Raw genomic sequence first — 11,083 nt, 5'->3', positions numbered from 1 at the left:
GAAGAAGAAGAAGAAGAAGAAGAAGAAGAAGAAGAAGAAGAAGAAGAAGAAGAAGAAGAAGAAGAAGAAGAAGAAGAAGAAGAAGAAGAGGGCTGAGTATCTAGCTTAGTGGTAGAGCGCTTTCTGAGCACACAAAAGGCCCTAAATTCTGACTCCAGCACAAAAAAAAAAAAAAAAAAAAATTAAAAAAAATCGAAATCAGCCCTTGCCTTTCCAACGGTTAGCGTCTCAGACGGACACGCTCTTGATGGCCTCTGTGGAGAAGATCAGAGTGCTTCAGCTATAATGTTCTAAAGACAGCTGTAGCTGCACGAAGACATGCATGCTGCATGGGAAAGGGAAGGCCACGAGAGGCCTCCAGCCTTGGGTGGAGATCAGATGTCGGCTCTGCTGCAGGAGATACTTTTCTATCGCAACCCAGTTCCTGGAGTCTATTCTGCTAAAAGAAACAGAATACAGTTGGTAGGAAGGAAACCAACAGGTGCCTCAGGTTTCCTGCAGAGGAAGAGAGTATGTGTGGGTGCCCCACAGACGTGAGGCTCTGCTGCCCACCCCAAGCTGCTGCCCTTCTCTCCAGCTTCCCCCTTTTTTCTTACCCTTAATCAGTTTCACACTTTTAAAGGTGAATCAGGACACATTGCATCCCTGCCTGAGAGCAATAAATGGCTCCCTTACCGGAGTGTGTGTGTGTGTGTGTGTGTGTGTCTGTCTGTCTGTCTGTCTGTCTGTTACAGATGGGATTCCATGCCACCTAGACTGACCACAGATTTCTTATGTTACCAGGGATAGCTTTGAACTTCTCATTCTCCTGCCTTGTCTCCTTACAATAGGATTACAGGTATATTTTGCCATACAGAGTTTATAGGATGCTGGGCATTGAACCCAGGGCTTTGTGCATTCTCAGCAAACACTCTATCAACTGAACCCAACACCCATCCCTCCCTGTAATTTTTAATATCATCCAAACCAATGCCACGGCGTGAACTGATATAACTAGCCACTTTCAGGCACATTGAATACCTGCTGGACTCGGCTCTGGACAGTCACAGATTACTTCCAATGGGACTTTGCTGTGCTATTGTAGAAGCCAAAATAAATTCAAGACCACCCAGCCCCTTCCCTCTGAAGAGACTTTCCAAAATGTATAGTTTTAGTGGTCAAAATGGCCAGACCAAGTCTTCGGCTGCCAAAACAAGATTAGCTGTTCTTGGGAGAATAACCATAACAAAAATAACAGTTCTCAGAAAAATTCCCCTACCCCACCCCACACTGAATTCCAAGAAAAACCACAAACTGCCCTGACCTTGCCGCCAGAATTCCCCTGCCACATAATAGTTAACCAATGAGTTTAAAAATGCACTGCTGCTTTGCTGTATAATAATAACCCACCCCAAAAAGAGTATAAAAGAGCTGTGCATTTTGAAATCGGGGTTGACTATCCCTGTGAGGCTGAGCAACCCCACGCACATCAGAACAATAAACCTCTTGCCGTTGCAACGATCTACCATCAAATTGTGTTTTGGGGGGTCGCGCACTCAATACTAAGGCCTTAGGGTCGTACACTGTCTGCCCAGATGACGCCCTGAGGGTCCTCTCGGGCTTCAGTTTTGCCTGGATTCAAATTTTGATTTGCCCGCACCATCCTCACGCCACTCTCCTCAGAGTTGGTGTAATAAAATGTCACCAGGTTGCCAGCTTAACAACCCCACTCACCCTTTCAAAAGTCCAAAATGAAATCAAGGTGTCTGATGGGTTAGCCACCTTCCTCCAGGGAGAGCCTGCTTCCCTGCCTTGCCCCATCTGCAGCTGTATCCTCAAGTCCTTGGCTCACAGCCCCTTCCACCATCTGCAAAGCAAAGTGTCCAGCCTCAGTGTCACTTTGCTACATGGAATTTCCATGCATCAACATATAAAGGCACAGGTGAGTGTGCCCAGAAAATCCAGGATCACCATACTAGCAAATACAAGCAAAACTCAGAAACAACATTTTCATATTTTCTGGGGCAAAAATGAAAGAAAAAAAAATCTCCCCATGCCAGGCTCCACCTTGGCTAAGGCATTCACCCCAGAAAACTTGTAATTGAGAACTTCTCTCTATTTGAGGCCTGTTTAATTCTTCCTTAAAGCTATGGCGCCTTTCTCCAAGGTCACCTACTGTGATCATCTTACACCAGGGCAAAAGTCGCCTCATGGAATTGTAATCAACCAAGCAAGTTGAACCGATTGATCGTCCAGGATCCAGGTAGTGAGGAACTTCTGATGTTTCCAAATGGCAAGTCTACTTCCAGTCATAAAGATAGGTGGTGGCATGCCTGTAAACTCAGCACTGAGGAAATATGGGTAGGACGATCAGGAGTTCAAGGTTTCCCTTGACCAGATAGTAAATTCCAGACTAGCCTGGGCTACAGGAAACCTTGTCTTAAAACTAAGATACACACATGGTTCTCTTTGGATGAAGGCAGTAGAAGTGCGAGTGGCTTTCTCTAATCACGGGTGGAATTTAGAGTAAAGTACTAGTGACAGACGGTGGGACCAGGTCCTCTTGCTTGAGGACTACTCATTCAGACATGTAGCAGTTTGTGCATTCTCCTGTGGAACAGATTTGAGGGTGGGTAATTTTTTTAAAAAATATCTTATTGGTTATTTGTGAACTTCACATCATGCACCCCAATCCCACTCATCTCCTCCCACCTCATACCCACCCTCTACCCTGACAACCTCCCCGAAACAGAGAGAAACAAAATAATCTCTGTTATGGAAGCTGTAGTGTGTCATAGTGCGTCCCACAGTATAGCCTTTTGTCCCCACATCCTTGCTTGTGAATGTTTGTTACAATGATTCATAGATCTGGTACGAGGCCTCTGCCTTCTGCTATGCCATCAGTACTGGAACTGCACTGGGGCAGTCAAGGAGATCTCATTGTTTTGGATCTGCAGGACTGGCCCCTTCACACATTCCAGCAATTCATAGATGGACTGGATGTTGGGGCGTGCCAATTCAAAGCCCTCAGCCTCCAACACCAATAGTGGGTAGTATTTTATTTGGTTTTGGTTTAGATTTGGTTTGGTTTTGTGACGTCTATGTAGTCCAGGCTAGCTTGGAATTTGTAACCCTCCTACCCCAGCCTCCCCACTGCTGGGATTACAGGCTGGAACCACCATGTCCAGCTCCCGACCTGGAGACTTATAAGGAACAGAGACTGACTTCTTACAGTTCTAGAAGCTGAGAAGGTCAAAGTCAAAGGGATCACACCCGATGAGACTCGGCATAGCAGATGGTGGAAGAACAAATGCTGTCGTGGGTAGAGGAGGTGCCTCTCTCAGTGCCGCCACGGACCACCTGACACAAGCTCCTGAAGAGTTTATCTCGCATCACAGTTTGAGGGGACAGTCCATCATGGCAGGAAGCAGAGCTAGCTGTAGCGGCAGGAGCCTGAGGCAGCTGATCACATTGCCTCTGCAGTCAGGAAGCAAAGAGAGATGCTGGTGGTCAGCTTGCTTTCTCCTGCTATTCAACCTAAGACCCCTGCCTGTGATGCCACTCACACTCGGGAGGTTTTCCTCAGCTAAACATCTCTAGAGACTCTCTTAAAGGCATTCTCAGAGGTGTGCCTTCAAGGCAACTCCAAGCCCAGACAAGGTGACATGTAGATGAACCATCACAGGGGCAGCGACACCGTAGCAAGAACGTCTAGCAGGCTATGTAAAAGGGTAGGTTTTCCAAAGCATACACATGGAGTGACCCATGGCTCTGGCCACATGTGTGGCAGAAGATGGCCTTGTTGGACATCAGTGGAAAGAGAGGCCCTCAGGCTTGAGGGTGTTCAATGCCCCAGTGTAGGGGAATGCCAGGGCGGGGAGGATGGGAGTAGATGGGTTGGAGAGCACCCTTATAGAAGCATGGGGAGGGGGAATGGGATGGGGGGTTCTGAAGAGGAGACCTGGAAAGGGAAAAACATTTGAAATGTAAACCTTTTAAAAAGGTGGGTTTTTTGGGCTGGTGAGATGGCTCAGTGGGTAAGAGCACCCGACTGCTCTTCCAAAGGTCCGGAGTTCAAATCCCAGCAACCACATGGTGGCTCATAACCATCCGTAACAAGATCTAAGTCCCTCTTCTGGAGTGTCTGAAGACAGCTACAGTGTACTTACATAAAATAAATAAATAAATCTTTAAAAAAAAAAAAAAAAAGGTGGGTTTTCACGGCTGCGCTCTCAGAAGCTCTCATTGTGGTTTCAAATGAAGCTGGTTTTTTCTCTTCTATCTTTATCCAGAAGTTTTCCAAGTTATCATATTTTCCCCAATCTAATCTATTATTATTAAAATATTTTAATATTTGCTTTGTTTTTTACTCATGTGTTTGTGGCTGTGTGTATATGTTTGTGTGTACATGTGTACATGTGTGTTTGTGAGCATGTGTGTATGTTTGTGAGTGTGTGTGCATGTGCACACACATGCATGCAGATGCCTGAAGAGACCAGAAGAGGGCAGGTGTGAGTTGCTTGATGTGGATGCTAGGAACTGAGCTCAGGTCCTCTACAAGAGCTGCAAATGCTCTTAAGCCTGAGCCATCTCTGCAGCCTCCTCATGTCACGACTCATAGTTTGCATTTGCAAAGTGATTTTTGTGTGTGTGTGTGTCATGTGACATAGGATTCCCAGATTTAGAAAAGATCACCTTTGGGGTCTGTTATTCAGCCCATCACACCATTCCCATGCCTTCTAGCTAAGGGCTCAGTTTTAATGTTCTTCATAGCATCTGTCGATGTAGTGAGACATTTACAAGGCTTGTTCCTTGCTCCCTACCACAAAACAAGCTATAGGAAGGCAGACATTTGGTTTGTTGTCTGCACCAGTGTACAGCAGCATCCTGAAAGGTATGTGGCTCAGGGTACCTGCCCACCAGGGTACCTGCTGTGGGCAAAGGAAGGTCTCCATGTTAGCTCTATGCCATGGTTCCACCAACCCAATGAAACCACACACACTTGTCCCAGTTTCTTCCTTGACCGCTTTTGTTAAGCAGGACAAGGAAGCCTAAGAGCAAGAGAGCCAGTGCCACTATTTGCAGAGGAAGTGTCAGTGTATGAGGGAGATAATGGACAAGACACAGAGTCTCCCCAACGAAACTCTGCATCAGGACCGCATCCACTGTCTCACCCGGAGCATTACTCCAGTCAAAATAACCGGGTGCAAGATGCTTTGGAGATCCCTGCCTCTGAAGTCAGGCTGCCATCATGACCCGAGAACACACTTGGTAGAAGGCACTCTGCAATTTACTTCCACGCCTCTTTGTGTCATAGTCCAAGGTGTTGTCAGGAAAACATTACATCATCAGGTGCTTCTCTAAAGAGAAAGTGCTTAGCTTGGTTTTAAAAAGACTTTACCATCCTTTCAAGATCAGACTCGTTTTTGCATGACCATACCTCTATTAATGCCAGGCTGGGATCCAGTAATACCTTATTCAATTTAATTTTTTTTAAAAAAAAAAATGGATTTAGGGGCTGGAGAGATGGCTCAGCGGTTAAGAGCAATAACTGGTCTCCCGGAGATCCTGAGTTCCACTCCCAGCAACCACATGGTGGCTCACAGCCATCTGTAATGGGGTCCGATGCTCCCTCCTGGTGTGTCTGAAGACACTGATAGTTAACTCACATACATAAAATCAATAAACAAATCTTTTTCTAAACTTGATTCAGAAGCCAGTGTGTATTTGTCTGCCCTTGCTGTGATATCTACCGAAAGCCAGGTCTGGCTCAGGGATGCGTGGGAAGCAGGAGAACGCACGCATCACTGAGGCTGTGTACCCGGTGGTGGCAAGTGCTGTTCTTTGCAGGTGTCACCTGTACTTGTTTACTAAATAACTAAAACCTTGGGCTGCAGCTCCTGCCTGCCCAAACGCCCTCTCGGTAGAACCGTTTAGGTGACTTGAAAGAATTGTCACTGTGGTGGTTTGAATGAAACTCCTCCGTGGGCTGTGTAGCATTTGAACCCTTGGTCCCTGTTTTGCAGCACTGTTTAAGGAGGTTATGGGGGAGGGGCAGCCGTGCTGAAGGAAATATGCCTCTAGAGACGAAACGTGAGAGTTTGTAGCCTCCCAGTCACTTCCTCTGCTTTGTGTTTCTGTTTGAAGATGTGAGTTCTCAGCTCCTGATAGGGCACCCGCTGTCATGCCTTCTCTACCCCTGTGAGCTCTCCTCGGAAGGCTACCCAAGGAAGCTCCTCTTTCTGTGTCACGGTATCTTATCACAGCAACAGAAAGGAAACCAATACAGTCGCCTTGACCCCAGTCTTTACCCTCTGGTTTGTTTCAAACCTGGGTCCATCTTCCGTTAGCTTAGAAACTTCATCGTCACCAGAGAAGCAGTCTGCCTTGACCTTCTTAGGACACCAGAAGACACAACTCAGCACCAGTTAAGAAAGCTTTTTAATTATAGATTATTTGAAACAGCAAAAATGTGATGAGTTTAACAACTATATAACAACATCCCATCATCACCACCTCCACCTGATACCATTCTAAAATGAATTTTAATTAACATCACATATACAGTTTATGAATAGTACATTGTACCATAATATGTGGTATATCTAATGACCAAGAATATCTTTAAAAGACTTTGCTTGAAAAAAGTACTGCCTAGCTAGTCTCCCTGCTGTGCTCTATGCCAGTGAGGTTTCCTGTCTCAGAACCATGGTGAATAGTTTCTGGGGAATAACACTCAAGGTTTTCCTCTGCCCTCCACACACGCATGCGCAAGGTACGTTTGTAGCCACCCCCTGCATACACACATACACACTGATAAAAATAAACTACCAAAGTGCCTCTCCCAGCTGAGCTCTCCCACCCTTGTCTGGGCCGTGCTGGATGGCGGCTCGAACAAACACGTGTGGGACAGAAATCCAATACCACAAACTGTCCAGAGCCTGTGTCAGAGTGGAGGGAGGGGACATTCTTAGGGTCACAGCCTATGGTGACGAAGGCTGTGGTCAGTGAGGAAGGAAATTCTACAGCCCTGTCATTTGAAACCCTTTTAGAACATCCCAACTGAAGAATAACGGACATAGTTCCTGCTCAGCAGCTCCATCTAGTGGTAGATCTTTGAATGGTATGGTATCTGGATGGGGTATCTTTAATATCCAGATTTGCATCTGTATTCTGACCACTTTGATTTTTTTTTAAAAATTTCTCACTCATGAAGCAAGCACGAAATATCTACTTTATACTGACGCAAGTTTCTTTTGTTAGTTCTTACACTTTCTTAAAAGAGTAATTGCAAAGTTTCTGTATATATTGCATTAAAAAATGCATCCACTTATATCAAAATTTCATTTCCTATTGAGGCAGGACAGTGGGGCAGGAAAAGAAGTGCACGAGAGCTATGAGGGAGCATGTGGAATGAGCCTGTTAACAGAGAGACAGGCTAAAGAACCTCAGGACCTGTGTGAGACGGAGCGTGGGGAAAGCCCATACATATACCAGCAGGAGTAGGCCAGCACTATGGGAGAGATACGTAAAGGGTACATCTCCCCACTTCCAGACAACATTGTGGGGTGCTATCCTACTGCAGTATGCCCTGCCTCACACCCTTGGAGGGTGACTGAAACCATTCTTGGGTGCTTGAATTCACTTGGAAAGGGCAACAGATCTTCGGGTACTTCCCCAAGCTGACTGTCACAGTCCCACTATTTGTCATGAGATGGTGGCCCATGACTGGCTTTACATCAGTGACAGAGTGCCTTGGTGACAGAGTGCCTTGGTGATAACACAGGATCCCTACAAGGTTAGGGACAATCTTGCTCTGTCAGTCCAGAAAGGAATGTTAGCAGAGATAATCTGTCTCCCAGGATTATCTTTCTTGCTTGAGGTGGAAGACAGACTGCAGAACTGCACGTAGTCCCCGTGGCTACAACAATTTCCCAGCTCTCAAGCTCTTCATCCCTACAAGGAGTTAGTCAGCTTTTTTTTCCTTGGCAGACCCCTCGGTTTGCTGCAGGAGAGAAGCTGCCCCTTGCTGTGTGTGCTAACAATGCCGGTCTTGTCCGTCGGAGGTCAGACTCTATCTCTTTTCCGCCTTCTGTGTCTTTGTGCTGCCTCAGAAATCTAACACTTATGAAGGGCATCCAAGGTCCACTGGCAACCCAAGCCCTCCACATGCACCTCCCTTGTTCCCATCTGCTGCGGCTCCCCACGTGGGTGAGCAGCACCCCCTTCTCTCTCAGGCAGCCTTTTCTTTTCCTCTCTTCTCCATACTTCCCTCACTTGTCTCTGTCTTGCTCCAACGCAGCCTGACTTCCAGGTGGAAGGTCAATTCTCCATTCAATCAGACCATGAATCCAACATGGCCAAAATGTCAGGACCAGGAAATTCACAGACACTAACTCAGAGGGGTTCTGGTTGGGTCTCGGAGGCTCTAGCAGTCCCAGTCTGCCTGTCTTGAGACTCTCTGGGTCAAAGGTTCCAGGAACTTTGCACAGGCCGCAGGAACTGCTTGGCTGAGGTTTCAGGAGCTCTCCACTGGCTCCTCATCCTCTCAGCTCCTGGAAACAGAAAAGCAGGGATGGCTCTCCTGCTTCCCAGGTCTCTGGAGTCAGTTTAAAACCAGACGGACGTCTTACAAGTAGCTGGATTTGGCCTGTTTTTCAACCTGGTTCTGTACCCACCATGGTCTCTAAACTGTCTGCACCAAAAGACACAATCCTTAGCCTATCTGTAGGCTAATCTAAAAGAGCTCCATGTGGGAGACTTCAGACCAGCCACACTTGTGTGGCTCTTGGTTCAAATCTGACTTCAGTACACATTGGACGACGGCTACTGCTAGCCTGGTTTAGAAAACTTCATAAAATGGAATGGAGAATGATCCCCACCTTCCCCATCACAACACACACACACACACACACACACACACACACACACACACACAAAACTCCCAGCTCATCTTATTAACCCTTTCATCCCAGAGCTTAGCTCCCACTTGCAACCACATCCAAAACCAGAATGCCTGCTGTTTCTACTGCGTCTCCAGGTCTGTTTCTCTCAACTGAGACAATTTTCTGCTCTTGAGACACCTCTGCCTTATATCTATTGTCTGCCTTTGTCTGTGCCTCACCAAGCCTGGATACGCTTGCTTGTATTTTTATAAGTTTCTGTTTGGTGGTCTTTAGGTTACAGATCTGTATATTATTGATATGAAAAATATTTTTTAGATTTTTCAAGTTGTCTGCTTCCATCTGCAGAAGGAATGTGAACAAACTGGCTGTGGATTAAAAAACAAACAAACAAACAAACAAACAAACAAAAGATCCTCTATCTAAAACCTCTCAATAAAAATTCCAGCTTTCACTCGGGAGGCAGAGGCAGGCGGATTTATGAGTTCGAGGCCAGCCTGGTCTACCAAGTGAGTACCAGGACAGCCAGAGCTATACAGAGAAACCCTGTCTCGAAAAACAAAACAAAACAAAAAAAAAAAATTCCAGCTTTGCCTGCTTCAAATAACCACAGCCGGGCTTTACGGTAGGCGATGTCATCAAACCTTCACCAGAGTCGCTGCTCACTTCTCCCAGCTCTAAGTATTAGACCCTAAGTGTATGAGATGTCAAGGTTTTCTGGGTGTGCAGGCTAAAAACTAAAGACATGGGGTGGTATTCATCTATGCAGCAATGAAAAGGCTATGATTTACTCTGAGTAAAGTCCCCAAATGTTGCTAATGCCTCCCCTTAGAAAACTTTTTTACAACAAATAGTAGATTTATTTGTTACTGTTACGTCTCCTGATATTTAAATTTTTTACTCAAGAGAAACTTATAAAAATAAAATAGCTAAATGTAATTTTCTGAATGCTACTCCCTCTTGATTTTGTTTACAAAAAGATGTCCCCCATTCAACCACAGCCTCCTCCTATGTGTGGGCTCTGATTCCCTCCCTCTGGCTCCTCCCCTGGATCACTCATGTCCACCTTATCGTCCCTCCAATACTTACGGTTTTACCCTGGGTTTTAAATGCTTTACTTACTGAGCCTCCCCTCATCCTACAACAGCTGCACTTCCTCCTGATACATCTACAAAAAGACCTTTTAGACGCTGTGGAGAAACTCTAGCTCTAAGGAACATTCATTCCATTTACCCTAGGCCAGATTTGCTGTCAGCCCGCAGTTTCCTCCTGTTCCAGTTCTCAGAGCTCTGAAACCCCCTGCTGCTGCTTCTGACTCACCATGGTACAGCATTCTTGGCAGTGGGACATGTCACTCACTGTTGTCCTGAATAACCTTGTACCCACTTCCTGTCATGGCTCACTCTGTCTGTCCCACTTCCATTTCTCCCTTTCCATGCACCTTTCTGGGAAACCGCTCAGTTTTATTCTATAACCAAATTGTCCATTTACAGATCTCTAGAATTATATTTCAAGTGTTCCCCCAGAAATGCATAACAGGAATTGCATAACCCATCAAAGACAATCAAGTTAAAACTCTGCCCCTGCTAAGTGACCAGAGGACCTCTCTTCAGCCAACCCTGAACTATCCCCTTGTGAAGATGGCCTCCCTCAGCAGAAAGCAGCTGCGAAAGGACCAATGGCCCCACCTCTTGCTTCTGTACCATTGAGTTTAGAATGACAGAGTGCCTTGGTGACAAGATTTCTACAACATTAAAGACAATTTTGCTCGGTCATCCCAGACAAGAATGTTTGCAGAGATGACCTATCCCCCATGATCGTCTGTCTTGCTTGAATCATACAATTTCAGGAAAGACGGACTGCAGAATTACACGTAGTCCTGTGGCTACAACAATCTTTCCGTTCTCAAGCTCTTCACCCTGCCCTATAAAGAGTTGCAACCAGCTTTTCCCCTAGGCAGATCACCTCAATTTCTTCAGAGGGAGAGGGAGAAAAGTAGGGGGAGGAGAGAGAAGAGGAAGGGGAGGGAGAGACACAGACAGACAGACAGAGACACAGAGAGACTTCCCTTTTGTTGTGTGTGCTAATAAACATAGTTCCATTTGTTGACAGTCAGACTCCTGTCTCTTTAAGCTGCCTCAGAAATATAACACTCACCCTTTATTTAGAAGGAGGAGGAGGAGGAGGAGGAGGAGGAGGAG

The sequence above is a fragment of the Mus pahari genome, chromosome 2 (assembly GCF_900095145.1).
Source record: "Mus pahari chromosome 2, PAHARI_EIJ_v1.1, whole genome shotgun sequence".
Classification (NCBI taxonomy): domain Eukaryota; kingdom Metazoa; phylum Chordata; class Mammalia; order Rodentia; family Muridae; genus Mus; species Mus pahari.
Note: the sequence above shows the minus strand (reverse complement) of the source record.